This window comes from Lissotriton helveticus, chromosome 11, assembly GCF_964261635.1.
Source record: "Lissotriton helveticus chromosome 11, aLisHel1.1, whole genome shotgun sequence".
Lineage (NCBI taxonomy): Eukaryota > Metazoa > Chordata > Amphibia > Caudata > Salamandridae > Lissotriton > Lissotriton helveticus.
This window is the reverse complement of record NC_136072.1, coordinates 882,387,987-882,409,888: the sequence shown is the minus strand read 5'-3', so window position 1 is coordinate 882,409,888 and position 21,902 is coordinate 882,387,987. Positions and strand designations below refer to the sequence as shown.

The window sequence follows — 21,902 nt, the reverse complement described above, 5'->3', positions numbered from 1 at the left end:
TATTTTGCCTCTTGGCATTGTTGTAATGATATTCTATCCCATCAATATTCGCGATTCGATATTCCCAGCCTACACCCTGCAGCTGCTTAAGGCGCAGATACCAGGTGGAGCCATATTGCCTCTGTAAATAGCATCTAATGGCTCAATGCCATGTGAACAGACAACCAACTGTCAGCTGTTTCAAACCGGTAAAAATAATTGAACAGATACTTCTGTTCAATCTATTATAATAATAGCCTTTGCATAGTGCCCTGAACCCTAGCACTGTGCGGGTAAACAGAGCAACTGGATGTTACAGTTTACTTCTAGCCTGAGTAAAGACTGCTGCCTGCAAATTGGTGGTAGGCACACTTTTTGTATCATCCACAGAATGTTGAATCGAGAGTACAGACATTAAATAACAAAAATAGACTCTACTAGTTCATAACCCAACCAGCCAAAGTATCATGATATATATATTTGTAAAAATAAAGACACCCATTGCTCCCACCCCACTACCTAGATACCAATACCATATTTTTTGACTTCAGAATGTTTGTCTTTGTTGCTTCTTTTATTCCTTGAGGATGGAGGGGCTCTCCCTCACTGTTCCCACTTTATTATCCACATTTCCAGTGTCATGTCTCAAGATTCGCATCTCCCAAATTTGCAGTAATGTTTTTCTTAGCATTTATTTTTTCCCGGTATTGTTTTTTGTTACGAGGTTCAGATCTCTTTTAACCTCTTCAGCGCGACCGCGATTTCCCCTCCGGTGCTGGGCCCTAATAAAAACGGGCGTGGTCATGACGGAACGGTTCCGTCATGAGCACAGCTCAACCGTAGCTCATGACGGAACCGTTCCGTCATGAGCATCGAAGGGGATAATGATGTATAACTATTCTAGTTATACAATTTTGTTTTGATTTGGTAAGTAAATCGTTATTCACTCTTTTTTGTGTGCCAACTTGAGCAAAATGTTTTCTTTGATATAGTTCTCTACCGAGATCATCGCAGTGTTGCACGTTCCAGGGGATATCTTGTTTGTCTCTTGGACATCTTGGAGTAATGCGCATGTCAAAGACTCCACTTTCAGTCCTCCTTCTCCTGAGTTAGATAAGCTGATCCTTTCTTTGGCAATTACCCAAACCACTTACTATGAGGCTATTGCAGCCCTGGTTTTGGTCCATGCAGCAGTTACAGCGGGATTGTCCACCACAGGTCTTGGTAGGCTGGATTCCTTCCTGATTTTCAGGATAACTACTCACTATGTAAATGGATTCCATTTTGATTCTTTTTGTGCAAATTTATGATATTGTATACGTATGTAATGGATTTGCCCTCATGGATGTATGTTAACTACCCTTGATTTAGAACCTCCACTATTTTAGTCGCAATATTTCTTATTTCCAGCTGGACAGTCTAGAGGAAGGGTAGGTATAGGGGTCAAAGGTGAGAATTGATCAATGATCTTTAGTTATTTAACATGCGTCTATGTCACTACTGCCCCAAACCCTCAAGAGTATTTGTTCACAGCCCACTTTCCACAAGTTGACATCAAAAGGGATATGTCAGAATGGTCTAAGCAGCCTCCAGGGTAGTGGTCTACTAACAGGTTCGGCAAGTCCTTAAGGTGGTGAGGCAAGGCAGCACCAGCAGGGGGCAGTAAAGCGCACTATACTGTGGAGGAGAACTGTAAATTTGGCCCTTTTGCATGCTATAATAAATTTTTGCTTGTGATACGGATAGACTTTGCAAAATTCCTGTGCACCCAAGAGCTTCGTTTTTTAATTCAATGGGAGGAAGGTGCTTCATTTTCACATCCAATCACTTTTTTCCTCTGGTGATGGGCAAATTAACACTTTCATCAAGAAACAAAGCAGTGCCCGGTAAGTTGAAAAATAATGAAGAAATACGACTGCCTGCTACCCCTTCCACCTCCACCAAAAAAGCTGCAGCTTTAAAGTTATACCTTAAAATATGTACTGTTAAAATGTTAGTTTGCCATCCTCCCCTTTTGGCATGGGATATAGAGTCAAAAGACAGAACTACTGTTAAAATCTGTAGCAACACTGCAGTACACAATGTCTCATTTTGTGTTCAGTTCTCAATTATAGGGCAGTAACTTTCTTGATTATAGATTTCATTTTGGTCTGACGCCGCTACAGTACACTGCGTTCTGGGCGGTGAGTCACGTCAGCTTACATGCAAAATGCCTAAAGTTTGTGTACTGATTATACCCCATAAAGATAGGTACTAATATAAACTACGTTTGTTTAAGAGGTTATGTTTGGTAGCACATTCGCTCGCAGGGCCGACTTTAGCACTGGTGACACCCTGTGCGACAATGTTTGTTGGCGCCCCCCAATGAACCCTGCTGCCACAGATTCCCTCTCTACCATCATTTAACAGTGCCCCTCAAGTCTCCATAACCAGTCGCTCAGATTCATTTAGTTTTATAGTGCCACTCATACCAGTGTGAGGTGTGAGAGAACATCATACACACATTTAACAGAGAAAATCACACGTTTAAATCAGTGTATAGGAAATGTTACATAAAACAGAGGATTACAAGATTAGGAGTCACATGTCGTCCATACTGGTAGGCAGTATAGTTTAAGAGTCCTTGGTCTGGAAAAGCACAAATTCAGAATTTAAAACATAACACTAATTATTAGGGGTTCTCTTTAATAATAATAATGAATTCTACCCAAATGAACCCATTTGCAAGATTAGGTTAAGGAAAGACCGGGCAAAAAAACATGTAGGTCAGTTTGCATGCAGCTCTTTGATGACAGTTAATACCTCATTTATATATTCGGATTTTAACTTATAAACTGCAAGTAACAAAAAAACATATCTGACAAAAGCAGTAACTCATTGACCTATTAACATTATATGCACTTTGTGATCTACATGGCACACGTTCTTAGCAGCAGCCATATTAACCCTCTGAGCTCCCTTAGGAGTCAAACTTTCACAAGACAAAACTCCATCTCTCTCCAGGAAGATCATTAATCACTGGAGTTATCATGACCTTTTAATGGATTTCTGAAAATAGCTGGAAGTAAGGAACGTAGCAGCAGGTGGTGCCCCCACCACAAGTCAATGGCTGGAGCGGTGGCACCAATTGCACTGCTCTAGAGCCGGCCCAGTTCACTCGTCTCACTTGACTGAAAATGTGGGGTGAGAGAATTCCACAGAATTTACATCTTGCTTCCTTAATGAGAGCCTCATGGGCTGTCAGGATGTCTCAGACAAAGACTGCTTCAATGACCCTTTGGAGTTAATTAAGTCTTATTAGTACACACTTTTGACAGCTATGGCTAATAATTGAAATTATAATTGCATTTATATAGCGCTTACTACCGATAAATAGGCGTCAAAACTTTTTTTTGGTGAGTAGCACGCTACTCTGGACCCAGAAAAGGATTAGTAGTCTGTTATTTTGATTAAAAAAGGATAGTGGAGGGATAGAAGAGGGAAGGGTCTAGAAAGTGTTTATTTAGCGACCATAGCAGCAGGAGGAGGTTTGGGATGAGTAAAGAGGAGGGGGCGGGGGAAAGAGTCAGAGGGAAGGATTTAGAAAGGCTTGTGCGGGAGATATGAATAATAAAAGAAGTTTGAGATGATGCAAGAAAAAATGAAAATTAAAAAAAAGGAGAAACACCAGGACTCCCTGGGTCTAGTTGCTTTTGTTACTCCCCACTGAAGTTTTATAATCACACATCGTCTATAGCCAAATCACACTCTGCTTTGTGAATAAAACCTCTGAACACTATGGAAAATCAGGCCCGGACTATTGATAGTCCTGCTGTGCAATACCAGTGGTAGATTGTGTGCCACACAAATGCCATCAAATAACATCATGTAGCACAGCATAATGTGAGAATACAACATATACAACATATGAGACATAATATGGGATAACATAACATGAAAGAAGCATTTTTCTATTAAAATAGCCATTCTGATAGACCCTGCCCTGCGTATGTGACATAAAATAAGACAAGCATTTGAAATGCAAAGGTCTCGCATTTACGTGAGTCTGAGCTATTGATATTGCAAATAACAATGCCTTTTATTTTAATTTTCGTTTTTAAAACATAAATAAAAGGCATTGTCATTTACAATGCCAATAGCTTAAACTCGCGTAAACGCGATACCTATTGCATTGCAAATGCTTGTTTAGACATGTTAGACAGCAGCGCTAGCTGCTATGCAGTGTGTCTTAACGTTTTTTAAAAAAGCAGTGTGACCCGGTCAGCGCATAGACGTTGCACAGTGGCGCTATGTATTGGAGCGCTTTCACAGAAGCAACAATTAGCATTACACAAGGTCATGTTACTTTTTTAAGCAAGGGCGGATTAAGTGATTTACCCAGAAACACGGGATGTTGAGCTGACCGCGAGATTCAAACCTGGTTCCCCATTTGTAGCGCCATGCCTTCTCCGTTTTCTCTCACTTCCCTTTCTCTTGCTGATAAGCGAAGTAGAAGTCAGGAATCAACCGATTTAAGCAGTTTGAGTTGAGACTGAGTGGCACCCAGAAAAAAGGCAAAGAAACTATGTTCTATGCAGTTACTACCACAATTAGGGAAGCAATGGGCTTGAATGAGTATGTGGACATGTCCTCTGAGCCAACGAGTACCTTGGTGCGCAGGGCACCACTGAGGTGAAAAAACAAGCATTTATGTTAAGTTTAAAATTGAGCGCGGCACCGCTTCAAGGCCTCCGCACTCGGTTTCTTTTTTTTTTAAAAACGTTAACACTGATCATAGTGTCCTTAAAGCGAGCACTATGCTCAGTGTTAAAGTTAAAAAACATATAACGAAACCGAGCGTGGTGTCCTTGAAGCGGTGCGGCGCTCAGTTTTAAAGTAAACAAAAAACAAACAAAGAAATAAAGTGAGCGCGGTGTCCCTAGTAGGCGCCAGGCGCCGCGCTCCTTAATGTAATACATGAAAAACATACAATTTTGAGCGCAGAGCACTGCAGCCGCCAAAGTCCCCATCAGTGTCCATGTTAAAAATAGTGTTCACTCACCATATAAAGCCCACCGTGTAACGCCGGAAACAAATGATCCGGTCCGGATGGGCCATCCCAAAAGGAGACAGGGCGGTAACAAAGAAGCCTCATTTTCAATCGGAAGCCAGCGTTTAGCATAAACAATGACGCCAGCCAATGAGAATGATGGGGGGGGCTTCAACTCCACTTCTGAAATCCCCTCAATTACAATAAGCCTCGCAGAGCGAGCAGCGCATGCACATTGCAATGCAGGTCTGCGATACCTAAAAATGAGAGGGGGAAACTAAAAGTGAGAGCATGAGGGTGTATTTCATGTAGGGACAAGAAAGAAGGAAGTGGAGAGAGGAATAAAGAAGGAGAACCAGGCAGAGATAAAAAAAAATATTTTGTCAGAAAGGAAAGCTGTGCCACTCTTGCACTGTTTGACTTTTTCTCGTAATCTGTTATTTCTTTATGGAACTGAAAGGTCTGTGAGTTTACTCAAGGTGCTCCAGGTTGTTGATGATTTTCACTAGTACCTTAAGAGTCTTTCTTGGTCATGGGTGCATTCACATCGAACCCAACCATGGTTACTATTGTTCCTTTAAACCAGGTTATGAAGATACTGGCTGTTAAGGGCAACTGATTATAGGGTCACTGACATGTGCTTTTCTATCTGTACCCCTGAAATGGAGGCACCCTCTGTCCCTCCACTGCAAATTCTGTTAATCTTTTATGCACAAAATACTCATTGTGTCCATCTATGGAAGAGCATAATACATTATTATTGTATGACGATGTAAAAGTAATTGTGACTAAATGTTTCCAGATTGGTCCAGTCTGAAAACTGCTTGGAAGAAATATTGTTATAAAAAGAAGGAGAGTATGTGGTTTGATATGGAATGTTATAAGATTAAAACACTTAATGTGGAAAGGTCATTGCATATTGAAACACAAGAGTAAATATTGCCTCTTGATTGAGTTTCAATTATGAGAACATATGATAGACAAATTAGTAAAAAAAGAAAGTGACACTAACAAAGAACTGGCAAGTTGTGCATAAAATGACTAAAAACAAGAGATGACCCTTACTTTTTCATATGGAGACCAAAAGAGCAATGTGTGTATTAAATACTCTTGCATGTATTGTAGTGGAATCCTATTGTATATGATACCATTCATAAACTTTTCAGTAATCCACGTAGAATTTCATTGGCTTTATCTAAACAGTAGAATTAATTTACAATAGCGGCAGTCAGTAGCAAGCACTGATAAATGCAATAGGTTTTGCCTATCTGATAATAAATTATTTTTTGTTGTAAGTTTTAGCTTGGTGAGCAGTTGTGCAATTTAAGTTACTGAAACCAAGTAAAAGTCTATGTTGTGTTTCATTTATTGCCACGCATTTTGTTTCCTTTATAAGTCACTAGCAGCCCGTCCCGATGTTGTCCGGGTATGAAATAGAATGTGTGTAATGTGTGTATTTGGCAAGGGCAATTTATTTTAAAATGTTGCGGTGGACAAAATTTTTTGTTTCATTAGAATAGGGATGGAAAAGGCCCAGCTGCAGCCCTGGTTGATGTTAGCAGGCGCGTGTAATTGGTGTAGTGATCCACCGCCTGAGCCCGGCTACAGCCCTGGTTGATGTTAGCAGGCGCGTGTAATCTCGTTGAATGAGAGAGTTATCAGCCGTGGGTAAATCCGTTTAATGAGAGAGTTGAGTGACAGCGAGTAGGAGAGGCTGCAGTAATTGTCCCTGCAGACACGCTCATTTGCCTGTTCCCCCGCTAGAGGCTCAGATGCAGGCCTGTTTGATGTTAGCAGGCGCGTGCAATTAGTGTACTGATCTGCCGCCTGAGCCCGGCTAGAGCCCTGGTTGATGGTAGCAGGCGCGTGTAATTTCGTTGAATAAGAGAGTTCAGTAACAGCGCGCAGGAGAGGCTGCAGTAACGTTACTCACCAGGCCTCCAGGTGAACGTCTGCTGTGGCCGTGTGCTGTCACGACACCAGCACACAGCCACAGCAGACGATGTTCTGATTAATGAACGACCCACATGGCATGAAGGGCGGAACGTAGCACATGCCCTCAGCGTTTCTCACGCCCCCAGCGTGCCCCGTGATGCGGCGCAATTGCGTTCACATGGCATTAAGGCCGGACACACGCCCCCAGCGTTTCTCACGCCCCCAGCGGGCCCCTTGATGCTGCGCAGCAACATAATTGGCGGTTGTATGTACGACTCACATGGCATGAAGGGCGGACACACGCCCCCAGCGTTTGTCACGCCCCCAGCATTTGTCACGCCACCAGCACATGCCCACAGCCCACGATGTGATGGCGGTACCACACGCCCCCAGCGTTAATCACGACCCCAGCCCATGCCCACAGCACAACGCAGACACGCCCACAAGGGATTACTTTGCTGGCACAGTTCTTTTAACTTTCAAATGTATAGAGGAGTTGGCCTAACGGCTAAGGCGCTCAACCTCGGACCTGGGGATCTGGGTTCGAGTCTTGGTAACGACACCAAACATCCTGTGATTCTGGGCAAATCACTTTATCTCCCCGTGCCTAAAAAAATGAATGTGTGTCCTCATGTAACGTAACTGGTGCTATGTAAAGCGCTCTGATACCTGATTCAGTTCGGGTCAAGTTTGCGCTATATAAAACTCTGCAAAAAAAATAAAAATACGGTGGCCGTCTGCATAGCCTATGTCCTTCTGCTGCAACTGCCCTTTCCAACGCTGTATTGGGTGTTGTGATTGGTGCTGTGGTTACTGAGTTTACCCGCCTCAAAAGTTTGGGCTCTCTCTTTATAATATTAGTATGGATTATGAAAGGTAGCAAATACAGACAAGGTGGTACCGAGGAGGAACTAACAAGCCTATAATCACTCGGAAGCCATCGTTTACGAAGGACAATGACACAAGCCTAATAAAAATGTGGGCAGAGAGTGGGTGGGGCTTTAAAGCCATACTCCAATACTGCATTCCTCGTAGCAGCCCATGCACTGCCCAGGCTCAACCTAAAAAACACACGATAAAATAATAATAATAAATAACCATACCGAGAAATATAAGGGATACTTCTGTAGCACATTGAAATTAACAGTGAACAGAAATGGGACATTGGCATGAAAAGAATGATGACTGACTCTTGGTGTCAAGCTTGTGCACACAGGGTTGGTTGATTAGGATTTATTGGTTAATTCTGATAACAAGCCCAGGGGGAGGGGGTGCTCAGACATCAATTGACGCGGTGTCGCATGGTGAGGCGCGCGTTGTGCAGTTGATAACTGCAGATTTTGTGTCTTAGGACTGAGAGACTGGCAGAGTTTTATACAACAAACCGATGCATGGACACGTATATAGTGGCACCATACCTGCGGTATGTAAACTGTTGCGTGGAGAGAGGTGTGCAAATGCATTTCAATAAACATCCATGGATTAATAAACCTAATAATAATTTTAGAAGTCTAAACACTGGTCAATTGCTTAGAGTTATGTCAGGGCCACGGTATTGTGTTCGTGATTTTGTGAGACTTTTTGAATTTTATGGAAGAAATCTTTAGTGTCATTACGCTTGAGATATATTATAATTTCTTTTATTGTGCTCTATCAAAAAGATAGGAAATTAGACTTACAAATCGACAATTCATATTTCAGATAGAACGATTTAGTTTATCTTCACTTTCTATAAATGGCGGAACGTATTTGCTAAATGACGCTCTAGATGTTTCTGTCTCTGCGTGACCGGAAACAGATGTTGTCTATCCGGTTCTTTTTGCCGCGATTCGGAGGTATTTAAATGCCGGAACTAGGTTGCAGGGATTGTCTCGCTTTCTTTGAATATTTCCGGAGGCGTATGCCTCGTGACCTCGATTACGAGAGATACAGGTATGTGGTGCGGGGACTCCGAGTTAAAGTTAATGTACTCTGCGTTTCTTATGTTGGGAGTGTTAACGCCAATATTCTTATTTTTAGACCACTGGTGGCACTGTTTTATTACATGCGGGGTTCTCTGAGATAATCTAAGTGCATTTTGACAGACGCGGGAGTAATTTGGACCGCGCATTCTTTCGCACATCATTGCACTACAAGGTAATATGCTCGACTTTATATGGTGTCAGAGTGAGGGTGTAAACATACATATTGGCTTTTGAGTAACTCATGGTGAGCGTGTTAGTACAAACGGCTATGAACATAATGTGATGGGTGGCCTCTGGTTCGACTAAGTGGGCGAGTTCTGGTAATAAAATTTAAAACAAGCTTTCCCGCTGCTTGACAGAAGTGCTACCAAAAAGAAGTCATGCTTTGTAGTGAAAATGGTAGGCATAACAGTGTTTATGGATTGGGTACTGGCAGCTGTTTTTTTAATTTTTCTGAACGATAGCCCTTAGCTAGATTTTTTTTTTTTTTTGTTTATGCGAAAATTTCTCGGCTAGCATTGAAATACGTTTTTTCTTTAAATTTCAGATCTTTATCGAACCCAAAAGTTGTCAGCACGTAGAATATTGTGCGACCTTCCCTTAGAAAAACGATGCGAGAATAGCCAGCACAAAAGAGGTTTGTCTGAAACCCCGGTAAATAGATACAATATGAAAGGATGACATTCTTACACTGTTAATAACTGGGACTCTGTCCTTTTATTTTTATCTTGGATGTAGATATTGACATTTTTATCTTCAAATAATTTCGATTTCTGGAGGTCTTTTCAGCCCTAGGACTTACAGGTACTTTGTTGAGACTCTGTCTTGATGTGTGGCCAAAATGTTAAAGCAACAGTGTGTGCTGTATGTTGGGTCTCTGTCACTGACCGTAGCTTGGGTTTATTAAGGCCTGTTACTACCGCCATTGGGGTAAATGCACCAATGACCTTGTGCAATGTCTGATTTAATCCCTGGAATTAGTATAATATATATGGCATTGTATTTACTCTGGTTCATGACACCATCTATATCATGGGTACTCACAAACTTTCTGTCGGGGGCCAAAATGACAGTGTAGTTTGTGGCCGAGGGCCGCACTGGTAGGGGTGGGGTCAGTGGGGGGCGGGGTCAATGGGGGCGGGACTAGAGTAAAAAAATCAACTCTGTTTAAAAAAGTAGACAATGCAATCTTAACAGGCATTGCATAGCTTCATACACACTTTACCCCAATTCCGTCACAGGGTTACTTTTGGCCCATCCTTAGCCCCGCAATAGCGTGCAATGTCTTGCAAACTCAATGGTGGAAAGGCATGGACGAAAAACTGCATAAAGTCAAGAGGACTGGAGCAAACTCCATGACTGCTGAGGCCAGTCTCTCTCTCTGTCTCTCTCAGTCAGTCAGTCCCTGTCTCTCCCAGTCAAACAGTCTGTCTCTCTCTCTCTGTCAGTCAGTAAGTCTCTCTCAGTCAGTCAGTCAATCTCTCTCTGTCAGTCAGCCTCTCTTAGTCAGTCAGCTAGTCTGTCAGTCTCTCTGTCAGTCAGTTACTCTCTCTCTATCAGTCACTCTCTATGTCAGTCTCTCTTAGTCTTTCCTAGTCAGTCTCTCTCAATCAGTCTCTCTCTCTCCTAGTCAGTCAGTCTCTCTCTCTGTCAGTCAGTCTCTCTCTCTGTCAGTTACTCTCTCTCTATCAGTCACTCTCTCTCTATCAGTCACTCTCTCAGTCAGTCTCTCTCTGTCAGTCAGTCTCTCTCTGTCTGACTGCGAGAGAGAGACTGACTGAGGGAGAGAGACTGACAGACAGAGAGACAGAGTGACTAAGAGAGAGACTGACTGACTGACTAAGAGACTGACTGACTAAGAGTGAGACGGACTGGGACAGAGAGACTGACTGACTGACTAGGAGAGAGAGACTGACTACGAGAGAGAGAGAGTGGCTGAGAGAGAGAGACTGGCTGTCTCTCTCTCCTAGTCAGTCAGTCTCTCTCTCTCCTAGTCAGTCAGTCTCTCTGTCCCAGTCCGTCTCACTCTTAGTCAGTCAGTCTCTCAGTCAGCCAGTCTCTCTCTCTTAGTCACTCTGTCTCTCTGTCTGTCAGTCTCTCTCAGTCAGTCTCTCTTTTGTCAGTCAATCAGTCTCTCCGCCAGTCTTTCTCTTAGTCAGTCTGCCTCACCCAATCAGTCAATCTCTCTGTCAGTCAGTCTCTCTTAGTCAGTCAGCTAGTCTGTCAGTCCCTCTGTCAGTCAGTTACTCTCTCTCTCTCTATCAGTCACTCTCTCTGTCAGTCTCTATCAGTCTTTCTCAGTCAGTCTCTCTCAATCACTCTCTCAGTAAATCATTATCTCTCTCTTAGTCAGTCAGTCTCTCTCCACTCTCTCTCACCAACCTCTCACTCTCTCTCTCCTTTTTCTCTCTCCACTCTCTCCCCCGCTCTCCACTCTTCCTTCTCTCCTCTCTCTTCACTCTCTCTCTCTTTCTTTCCACTCTCTCTCCACTCTCTCTCTCTCCACTCTTCCTTCTCTCCTCTCTCTCTCCACTCTCTCTCTCTTCATCTCTCTCTCCTCTCCACTCTCTTCTGTCACTGGTGAAAGTGGGTTTCTGGAGGGCCATGGGTACATTAACTGCAAGGTAAGTGGGCTGCCAAGGAAGGCCTGCCCGCCTCACTATGAGTACCACGGGAAGCAGCAACAGTCCTGGGGAGAGGTATGCTTGGTTGTGAACCATAAAAGTACAGGGATATGTATGATTCCCCTTCAGTATCTATGTACTTTGTGGGCAAATGTAGGTGAAAACAATGCTGTCAAAATCGTAATTTAGTGCGTTAAAAAAAGAAAAAACTTTGCAAGTACAATTAGCATATCTCACAAATTGAAAGGTTGTGTACTAATTGAAAATACTTAGTAGGGCTGTGTGTGATCTTACCAAGTGTTCAGCAACATTCATTTCTAGATTGAGGCCCTCTCATGACGGAGAAGTAACCCAAAGCAGCCTTATGTGAAGTTGCACGACATTCCTGATTCTTCTCGTGATTAACTGAATTGTGACCACCTAAAATGTGTTGTGCTTTAAGTTTCGTAGCCTCTTTATTCCAATCATAAAAAATAAAAAATGTTAAATGCCCATGTACACGTGCTTGCTCTGTGAGGTGAGCTATTTCAATGATGTGTTCGTGGGATGGTCACGGTTTGAGGAATAATTTTAGCCATTCCTGCACTTGTAAGTGTGCAGTGTGCACCCACGCCAGCCCAGAGCCTGGCCGAAAGGGCTTCAGCAAATTCCCCCGTCCCCTCTCCCCCCTCTCACTCCCCCCTCCCCGTGTGGCAGCCCGTCTCAGACAGCTTCCCCGGGCACACAAAGAGCCGCACCCGAGTACTTCACTGGTCTTTTAAAGACCATTTACTTGCAAATGAGGCTTTGTTGTGTTTCGCCTCTCCTTAGCGCCCTTGCATCTCCACTCAATTACCAGAACATCGCCCAGCCCCCAGAGAGCAGAGTCTCTCGGAGTCCAACCGGCGGTGTCTTACTCAAGCTGAGACATATAAGGATACAGACACGCACACAATGAATCAAAACTTTTAAAAAAATACATAAAATAATATATAAAAGTGTATTTGCGCAAAGATCCATTTTTAGCATCTGCAAATTATTTCAAAACGCCAGTGGCTCTCGTTCCATGAGACAGGGGTCGCATCTTGTGCGTCTATTTACAAATATAAACCTCTCTTCTTTTTAATCCTCACAGATTATAAATCACTACAGCTAGCAAACACCGCACTGGCCGCTGGCAAAACATCACACAAACAACACACCCCGCATAAATTCAAAGTCTTGTTTTAGTTGCAGTGAGCCGGTTGGAAATGGCCATTTCCTCGCCAGCATAAAGTCAAAAGTCATGAGAAGCCCGTCCCCGCCGGCTCGTCTTCCTAAATTAACAACTGTTATGTCTGCCTGGGGTAGGACACGCAAGTCGCCTTCTGCCGGAGTTGCCACAATTTAATGTTGTGCTATCTCTAGCCCAGGGGTACTCATAGTACGGCCCGAGTACTTCAAGGTCTTTTAAAGACCATTTACTTGCAAATGAGGCTTTGTTGTGTTTTGCCTCTCCTTAGCGCCCCTGCATCTCCACTCTATTACCGGTACATCGCCCAGCCCCCAGAGAGCAGAGTCTCTCGGAATCCAACCGGCGGTGTTTGTTGACACTTTAAAAAAAAAAAAAAAAATCACCGGTAGGATGTGTGCAAGGTCCGCGGGCCGCAAAGGAAGGCTTGCCGGGCCGCTATTGGCCCGCGGGCCGTACAATGAGTACCCCTGATCTATATGGAGGTTTTCTAAGCCCTATCTACCTGATATATTTGCTGTATGAATGCTGTGACAGTATGATTGCATTTTGCCATTTGATCTTAATTCTGAGCACCACCAGCGATATGAACTTATTAAACAATGAGGTTATGTAATTATCTGTAATAACTGTGATATGTTAGTGGTTATGTGGTTGGATTAAAAAACATCTTTTTATTGTTTTTATTTTTTTACAGATTGTAATGTGGTAATCGGGAATCTATTATGTTTTCCTGAAAAGGTGTTGGCTGTATAGTATTTGCCCACCGAAACGCGTTGATGCTTTTAAGAGTGGAAACTACTTTAAGTCTGAGGAGACAATTTGTCTGAATGAAGATTGGAATATAAATCAGAATTGATCCCTGTAGTTTCTCTCCATAAATAGGAACCATTTCTTCCTTATTGTATTCCCAATTGTGTTTGCTTCCTATGATGTCTCTGTGCATGCTATATTTTGCTTGAAATTGTAAAAAAAATTTAAATGATTATAACTGTATTTGTGATAGGGAAAGATTACTAGGACCTAATGACCACCTTAGATACTGTGTCTAATATGTTTTAAATGATTTTCTGAATACATTGTATTTTTTTTTATATTTTGTATTTTTACATTTTCTCTTTGTTCATCCTATTGGTGTGTAAAGAATGTCAGTGGCAAATTGATGATTGGTGTGTGACATTTACCCAAAGGGGATTTTTCTTTAGACTTCTGTCTTTTTGGCACCCTACCCCTTTGGTTGTTGGGTCCCTCTCTCTTTGTTTAGAGACCTAATAATAATTTATACACAGGTTCTTGCCACTCTTCTTCCACACCTAAGTACTATAAACAGCGGATTATTGTCATCCAATTTAATTATACTAAATGTATAGACCACACGTTTGGGGAATACTAGATCCACTGTGCCGAGGTTCAAATTTGTGACTGACAGACCATCACACAGCCCACCAGAAAATGTTAAACTTACATAGCTATCCACCAACAGAAGTGTGAAATATTACTGATGGCTGGAGACAGGCACTCATCAAGGTGCTTTGCTGAGTGCTTGCATGTCTACTGACCGATTCAAAGCGCTTTTTATGACAAGTGCAATGCTATATTACGCAAATAATTGGGCATGTCCGTGCTGAGTAAAGTGTAGTAATAATGTATTTACTGACTTGCAGAAACTGTGCCCAGAGGAGTCCTTGGCATTACATGCAGCTGAGGGAATATCTGTCACCAGTGTCTCTCTTCAAGGGGCACTGTAAACATTGGAAATGGGCAGGCCGCGCAGACAACAATGACAATAAATATTTGAATAATTCCTGTATGAGCAAGTTGCAGCGCAATTTCAAACTACAATGCAACCTGTTCATATAGGAATTATTGAAATATTTATTGTCACTGCTGCTGGACAGCCAGAGTGAAACACTGCTATGCGAGGAGCGGAGAGATGCCTATCTGTGGCCGTCCAAATCCAATTTGGGCTCTGCCGCTTTCTGCTGCAGTCTATTGACCCATCTAGGAGCCCACCTTGTCAAGCTCCGCAAGCTTCAGCCTGACCTCCCGAATAGGTTCACAGCTAGGATAGTTAAAATGGAACTGGCTGTTCAGCACTGCAAACTTCAGCCTGGCCTTGTGGGCCGGGTCACAGTGACAGGCAGGACAGCAACAACGGCGCCCGCTGTACCAGAGCTCTGCAAGTTTTGGTTTGGCTTTGACTCTCGGGCATGCACACAGGTGAGACAGTAACAATGGCGAACATGGTGCCAATGGTCTGCAAGTATCAACCTGTTCTTTCAGTAAGTAAGTAAACACGTTTAATGCAAACATGTCTCTACATGTGCAATATCAATATGAACAAGCAACAGTGGGAAAGAACAAGTACTAAAATGGATGCCTGCTTGTGCCCCAGGGGGATGGTGGAGTGCACGCGATATGCCCTGGCGGCACTAGGTAGAGTGTGCTTCATCTGGATCACGGAAAAGAAGTAAAAGGCACATTGGCGGTCACAGCGCACTAGGCTCACAGCACTTGTGCAGCACTGTAACTTTAAAACACGGGAGTAGCTCTTGACTTTATTTTGTTTTCATGATCATTGCTTGAAACGCTTAAAAGACGCTCCACACAAAGTGAAAGAACGCGGTACTTTGCCAAAGGGTAAATGATAAAAAAAGCACACATTGAAGAACAGAAAATAGAATGCCTACAACCAATAGAAATGAGGAAAAGTAAAGTGACAAGCACAGGGACCAATAAGTGGTGAAGGTGGGATGTAAGTCCCTTTTAGTATATATTTAATACAATAGGTTTCACTTGCGCTGTGCTGGCGAAACCTAATAAGTGCCATTTTGGAGGACTAGATTTAGGATTTGTGCAAACCTTCTACCCTAAAGAATTCAGTAATGTGACAAAAAGAGTTCCAGGTAGTTAAGAAGATATTTGGAATAGCTTAAAGTAACTCTAGGAATAATTTCATTGTTGCACATGTATGCTTGGCCAGGACACCCTGTACCATTTTGCCACTATATTGTTGCTTCTTCTCTTTCCTTGATATTTCTGTATTCCTTTCTCTTAACTTTATTTGTAACATGCTTTTGTTTATCTGGGAATCAAACTGCAGAAGGACATGAGGTGGAAGCCACACATCCAAGTCATGGCACTAAAGCAACGGCAGTGAGCTGGCACCCTGAGAAAGCAACTTAAAACCTCTCTGACAAAGCCCTTCAAATCTATAACAGCAAAGTGGTGAGCTCAGTCCTTTATGGGGCTGAGCTGTGGGACCTAGAGAACCTGACCCAGCTAACAATTGCAGAGAATGCGTTCCTGCATGCTATTACCAGTTTGCCTAAGAGTACACCTACCCTCCCCCTAAGGAATGACCTAGGCAGGAAAGCCCTGGTGGATCTAGTCAGGCTACGGCCAATTCTATACTGACATAGAATATGGTGTACTCTGGAACTGGCAGCATATACAGAGGGTTTAAGGGATATTATCAATCTGGATTGCTTCCACAAAATCAGCTGGCTGCGAGATCTGAGAAGTCTAATTAATGAAATGGGATTATCACACCTGTCGGAATCGCCTTCTACCTCAATTTTCCAGTCAAAAAATTGCTTCAAAGAAACCTACTGGGAAAAAGTTGCACACAAAGAGTTTATGCGCCATGAACCCACCTCACTTTTGGGGCACTTTCTTCAGATAAAACCACGCCCGAGCCTTGAGCCCTATTGGGATATCATTAAAAAGCCTTTGGACCGAAAACTTTATTTCCAATTCAGATCAGGATCCTTGCCCCTGAAGGGCAAATGGTCTTCCACCGGGGATAACAAATGTAATATATGTACCAAAGATATTGAATAATTTTCGCATGGGCTGTTTGCCTGCCCCGCCTACGCCGGCCAGCGCGAAGTTTGGCTGCCACATCTTGGTAAGAATATGGGCATAAGATCACACAGCATAGCCCTGCGAATCCTTTTCTCAGATCCATCACCTAGGTACGCAATCCCTGTGGAAAAATTCTTGAGGTGGATGTGGCACATTCGTTCCAAACAAACTGTGGCTGAAAAACAAACATGATAAAAAATGTTACCATCATGTAGGTGCATGTGGGCATAACGTGACCTTTGGGGCCCAATATGATTGCAAAGGCTTACAGGACTGTCTGTATTTTATGTGTTTTAATCCTGTCATGTCATATAATGTTTCATATAGCGATAGCTCTGGTTGCCTTACTTGCCATTTTTTGCACAAACGTTTTAACTTAGATTTTAACTATTATATTGTTTTTTTAACTTTTATCTGTAGTGCTTTTATGACTTGCATAGTTGAATAAAGCTTCTTTGAATTGACTTGTAACATCAGTTGTTTTCTGTACAAAATATGGCTGTGAAGGCTAATATGCCTTCAATGTACTTACAACTCTAATCAAAAATGAAATTACTGATTTGTATATATGCATGATATTGTCATAATTCTGCTTCACAAATTAGAACAAAAGAAAAAAATAGCAGCCTTTCCTGTTCATCACATCTCTTAAACCACCTACAGTTAGGTTTAGCTATTTCATTTATCTCATTCTAATTAATGTCTTTTTTTACGGTACCGGAAGAGGGTAAGTAATTTTGATCTCCCTAAAATCTTGGGGCCGGATTCACAAATTGCACATTGTAGTATGTTCTGTAGTACTACAAAATGCATTATAAATTGCAATTCACAAACTACATGTGGAGTTTTACTACTCAGTACTGCCTATACTTAGATGTGCAGAGTTCTCCACCTCAACGTAAGTATGCGCAAGTATTTGTTTTAATTTAATTTGTTTTAATAGCTAATGTGGCAGGGACTGGAGGGAGTGGTTCGGAAAAATGGGATTACTAAAGGGATTGGGACTAGCAAGGAGCAGGAGTGGGTAAGGGAGCATCAGGGAGGGGTTTAGGGAGGAAAGTCCACCATCCACACAAGAGTAATCCAGGTGCATTACTCTGGGGGTGGAGACAGGTAACTTACCCTTTTGTAGTAAGTTTGCACTCAGAGAGTCGGATTCACAAAGGTAAACTTGAACTTAGTATCTTTATGACTGTAGAGTATCCAGTCTCCTTGTGGAGACTCCGCACATAAAAAGATAGGCATTCAAGGATACCACTCGTAAAAAATGTTCTGAAATGCAGGAAATCATAAACTTACACTAAAGTACAAGTTTACCTATGTGAATCAGGTGAGCTGAATACCAGAAGTAGTAAACTAACTACAAGGTGTAAACTTATTCAAAAGTGTAATTTACCATTGTGAATTAGGCCATTACTGTAGATGGTGTGGATTTTGTTTAGATTTTTTGGTGAACTGAGGCCCATCTATCATGCCCAGAGTACTTTGATATGTCAATTGAGTACCTATTAACACGCACTGTACAAATGTATTTAATATAACTTCACATTTAGGGGACTATTTCAATGTTGGTCGGAAAGCTTCCGACCTGTGGTCGCAGGCTTTTCGGCCAACATCTACGGTTTCACTTCTGACTACCTAATTGCAATCTAGGTGGTCGGAAGTGAAACCAGATGGTCATTCCGGCTGGATTACGACAGGCTAAAGGAGCCCATTGGATAGTTGGAACTGGCATGTAATCCCTTTAGGAAGGGGTTTCCACTGCAGGGATTACAATTCCAACACGCTTTCCATGCCGGGCTTTCCGACATGGAAAGCCTGTCGGAAAGCGACTTTGGGGGCACCTAGCAGCCTCTCTTCTTCCTGCGGCTTCCGGTTGGGGACCGTGGGGGCACCAATCCCTGCACTGTGGGATAGGCACCTTAAGGTGCCTGCCACGCGGTGCAGGGATTACCATAATCTCCCATATCTCCAGAGAGCTTGTACTGTGGCCGGTTTACGGCCATAGCACAAGCTCCCATAGAGAAATGGGAGTATGTGCGGTCGCATTGTAATTTCAGTGTCGGGGCACCCGACGGAAGGTTGATCGGTCCAGAGACCTTGACAGTCAGTGTCAGTCGAAGGCAACTCCGACCAACATTGTAATGAGGCCATAAGTGTTATTAGGTCAACTCCGTAACAAACCCCAAAGTCCACACAATGATATTAGAGTCCACCCCATTCCTCTATAGTCCATAAAAATTTGCATTTTTACAAATCCAAGTAATATTAGGTTACAACTGTGTCTTCCATATCAGTGATAGGATATTACACTACAACATTGTGTCACTTTACATTTTGAAAAATGTTATATTCTTTTCTCTTTTTAAGCATATGTCCCATACAAAGAACACCTGAAAGAAGCTTAGCTCGTTTTGCATAGCACATACGTATTCCCACATAACAATTCTCTGGCATTACCCCACCACCAGCCCTGTTTCTCCAATTCTTCTTTTATAGGCTCTGGATGGGCCCCAATTACACCGTTGTAGACATTAAACCCACATCTTAGAAAATCTCAAGAGGCAAGACTCTGAATTACTGCCATGCAAATAGAAATGATGGGAAAGCCCTGTTTGGACGCCGCTTGAGGAAGAAAGGTGTCACTGTGAGCTCTGATGACACGCAAAGTCTATTAAGGAATCAGTGTATGGGTAGAAGTATGTCTGAATTTGATGAGCCTAAGAAATGAACAATCAGAGTATCCCTACCGAATGTTCTTGGGGGTGGGGTTCCTAATAAACCAGGCAATGATGTTCCCACTATGAATGCCTTGCGCCTAATCTTTCAGCATCACACTTTCAGGTTCACCAGATGTGCTGATAACAAGCAAGCCGAGTGCCGAAGGCTCAAGGAAAAGCTAATTCTGACAAAATCCAGCTCCTTGGAGGATCGCATCAGAATGCTGGTATTAGGTGACATGGAAAACACAGGCCACCTTTTGAAATGCTGTAATCAACAATGACTGCTATGTCATTCGTTGTGGACTCCCTTGCTGAAAGACTACAACCCGAGACGCATCAGAAATCTCCAACATAAACACTTAGGATATTCTGACCAATCACATGTTAACTCCTTTCAAATCAAATTCACCATCTAATCAGAGCACCTCTATGTATGGTTCAGCAGTCTAGTCACAATTCAAACACAAATGCAATGAGTTAAATCCTGCTCTTTCATTCTTTCCCACAGGTTCTTCGCTCCACTCCATTGCCATATCTTAAGTTAACTGTTTTCACTACCACTAAGAATATTCTGTCACTTGATAGCCCTCTCCACCGTTCCCCCTCTCCGTACCCCTGGCCGCTTGTCCAAACACCCTTGCTCCTCTCCAACCTCCTTCTCCAACACCCACTTCTAATGTAAATATTCCTCCTGCACAGCACTACTCTGCTTTTTAGCCAGGTGTGTGCTTTACAAATCCTAAACATAGAATATGCACATTCAATATTCTGTGTAGAAGGTGGTTCAGTGGTTCCAACCAATAGTCCCAGCCTTCACCCTCATTCATTAAATCATGTCCACTCACAACATGCTGCACCATTTCACTGCACTACGGAAACAACAGTCCACTCCAATAAGTCAAACATGAGGGATTTAAGAAAAATGTCATATTTAATTTACGTCTCATGTATGTATGTAGTGTATTGGTAAAGAGTGAACCTAGATAAAGAGCAACAGACAGATACCATAAAGGTCTGAATGTGGTGAGGGTAAATTGCTTCTTTCTTCAAAGTGTGTAAAGACAAAACATGGTGTAAATATGGAACATTTCTTTCTTGCCTTGGGCACATTTTATTACATTTTTTAGACGAAGTCCCCTTTTGTGACCAGGCACGTTTCCAAGCTAAAGCTAGAACATCCCCCAGATGCATGTGGGCTGCAGTGGTGTTGAATTTACTCTCGACCCCCTATTGAGATAAGTGTGCAAACCCTAGAGCCCAGATGTGAGCCCTCACAGCTGGAACCCGTAGAGAGCAACCTAAGGCAGATGTTTGAACATGGCGGGAGGGTATGGTGGGAATGTGGCAGGAATTAGGAGGTTAAAGAGCATTAATAATAAAATAATAAGAAAATAAAGTAACTTTTGTGTTGGAGGCACCTCTGGAGCTTGATCTGGCATGTATAAAAAAGGAAAAAAATATATAATTCAGGCATTCTGTAAGCAGAAGCAGGCATTCTTTAAGCAGAAGGAATAATTTGGAAGTTAAACTTTTTGTTGTCATTTTAATGGAGTCCCAGGATTCACAGGTACCGATCAGTTCTGGGTTCATGTGGTTGTAGTACAAAAAACCTGATCTTTATGCTTAAAGCAATTATTTTGAAAGAGAAATATAGAAAATGGAATCCATAAAAAGTAACTACTATGGTTATTACTCTGATGGCGATATGTATTCCCACAATGCAAAAAGCAACACCTTTATTTTGTTCTGCTCTTTTGAGCATGCATCACGGTTTCGGAGACGTTCCAAAAACATATTCAAAATATTATATGCAAAAAGGCACAGATGCAGGGAAATTCAAGACCCATATTGTAAAATTGAAGTTTGTTCAATGGTCAGGGTGTTCACTGTACGTTTGTAAGTTCTAAGGGCCAGGTGTACCAACATTAGTAATACTGATTTCCTAATTGTGATTATCTCTGAATCACTCTCAGGAAATCGGTATTCTTAATGTATCAACCTTTTTATTTCCAAATAGCGATTCCTAATAGGACACAAATCGACCTACCTCATGAATATTAACGAGGTAGGCTGAAAGATGCGACCAATTTGGAATCACAGGCATCAAAGGGATGGTAGCAAGGGGGCGTGGCCAAGCGGGCTGCGATGGCAGACACGCTCTAATAATGCTCCGTGCCATCCACCCTGAATCGCTCTGCATCCGAGGTCTAGGCCCGGCATTTTAGCTATTTCGCACACCCAGACATAGATGAGGAGCCAGAGGCATGCTGTGCAAGGTATCTGAGGCTCAACTTGCCTCCTCCGTGACGACCACCGGCCGGATTGAAGACCTCGCTGCAGGGGAGGGGCAAATGATAGCCCGCATTAGAACCTGAGGCGTGGCCTGGTAGTTTGTGAGCCCCTCTCTCTCCTGACTTGCACCCGTGACCTACCCCATGACAGGAGGGCCCTGCGGAGGGTGCACCGGGAGTCCATCATGCCCCCTATGACAACCAAGCCGTTCGCACTGCAGGATGACTGCGCAGGCCCCAGATCCGCAGTGGCAACGACCTCCCACAGGGAGCAGGAGTC

The 21,902-nt window shown here is 42.8% G+C and overlaps 1 protein-coding gene and 1 long non-coding RNA gene across 2 annotated transcripts in view; one reads left to right on the top strand and one right to left on the bottom strand.

Moving 5' to 3' along the window:
* SCARF2 (scavenger receptor class F member 2) overlaps positions 1-21,902 on the bottom strand; it is a 629,499-nt gene that overhangs the window by 437,039 nt on the left and 170,558 nt on the right. The gene's annotated exons all lie outside the window — the stretch shown is intronic.
* Positions 8,782-17,072, top strand: LOC144791276 (uncharacterized). Its single transcript, XR_013602347.1, has 4 exons — positions 8,782-8,875; positions 8,963-9,079; positions 9,455-9,711; positions 13,439-17,072. It is a non-coding gene; the product is annotated as an uncharacterized LOC144791276 (long non-coding RNA).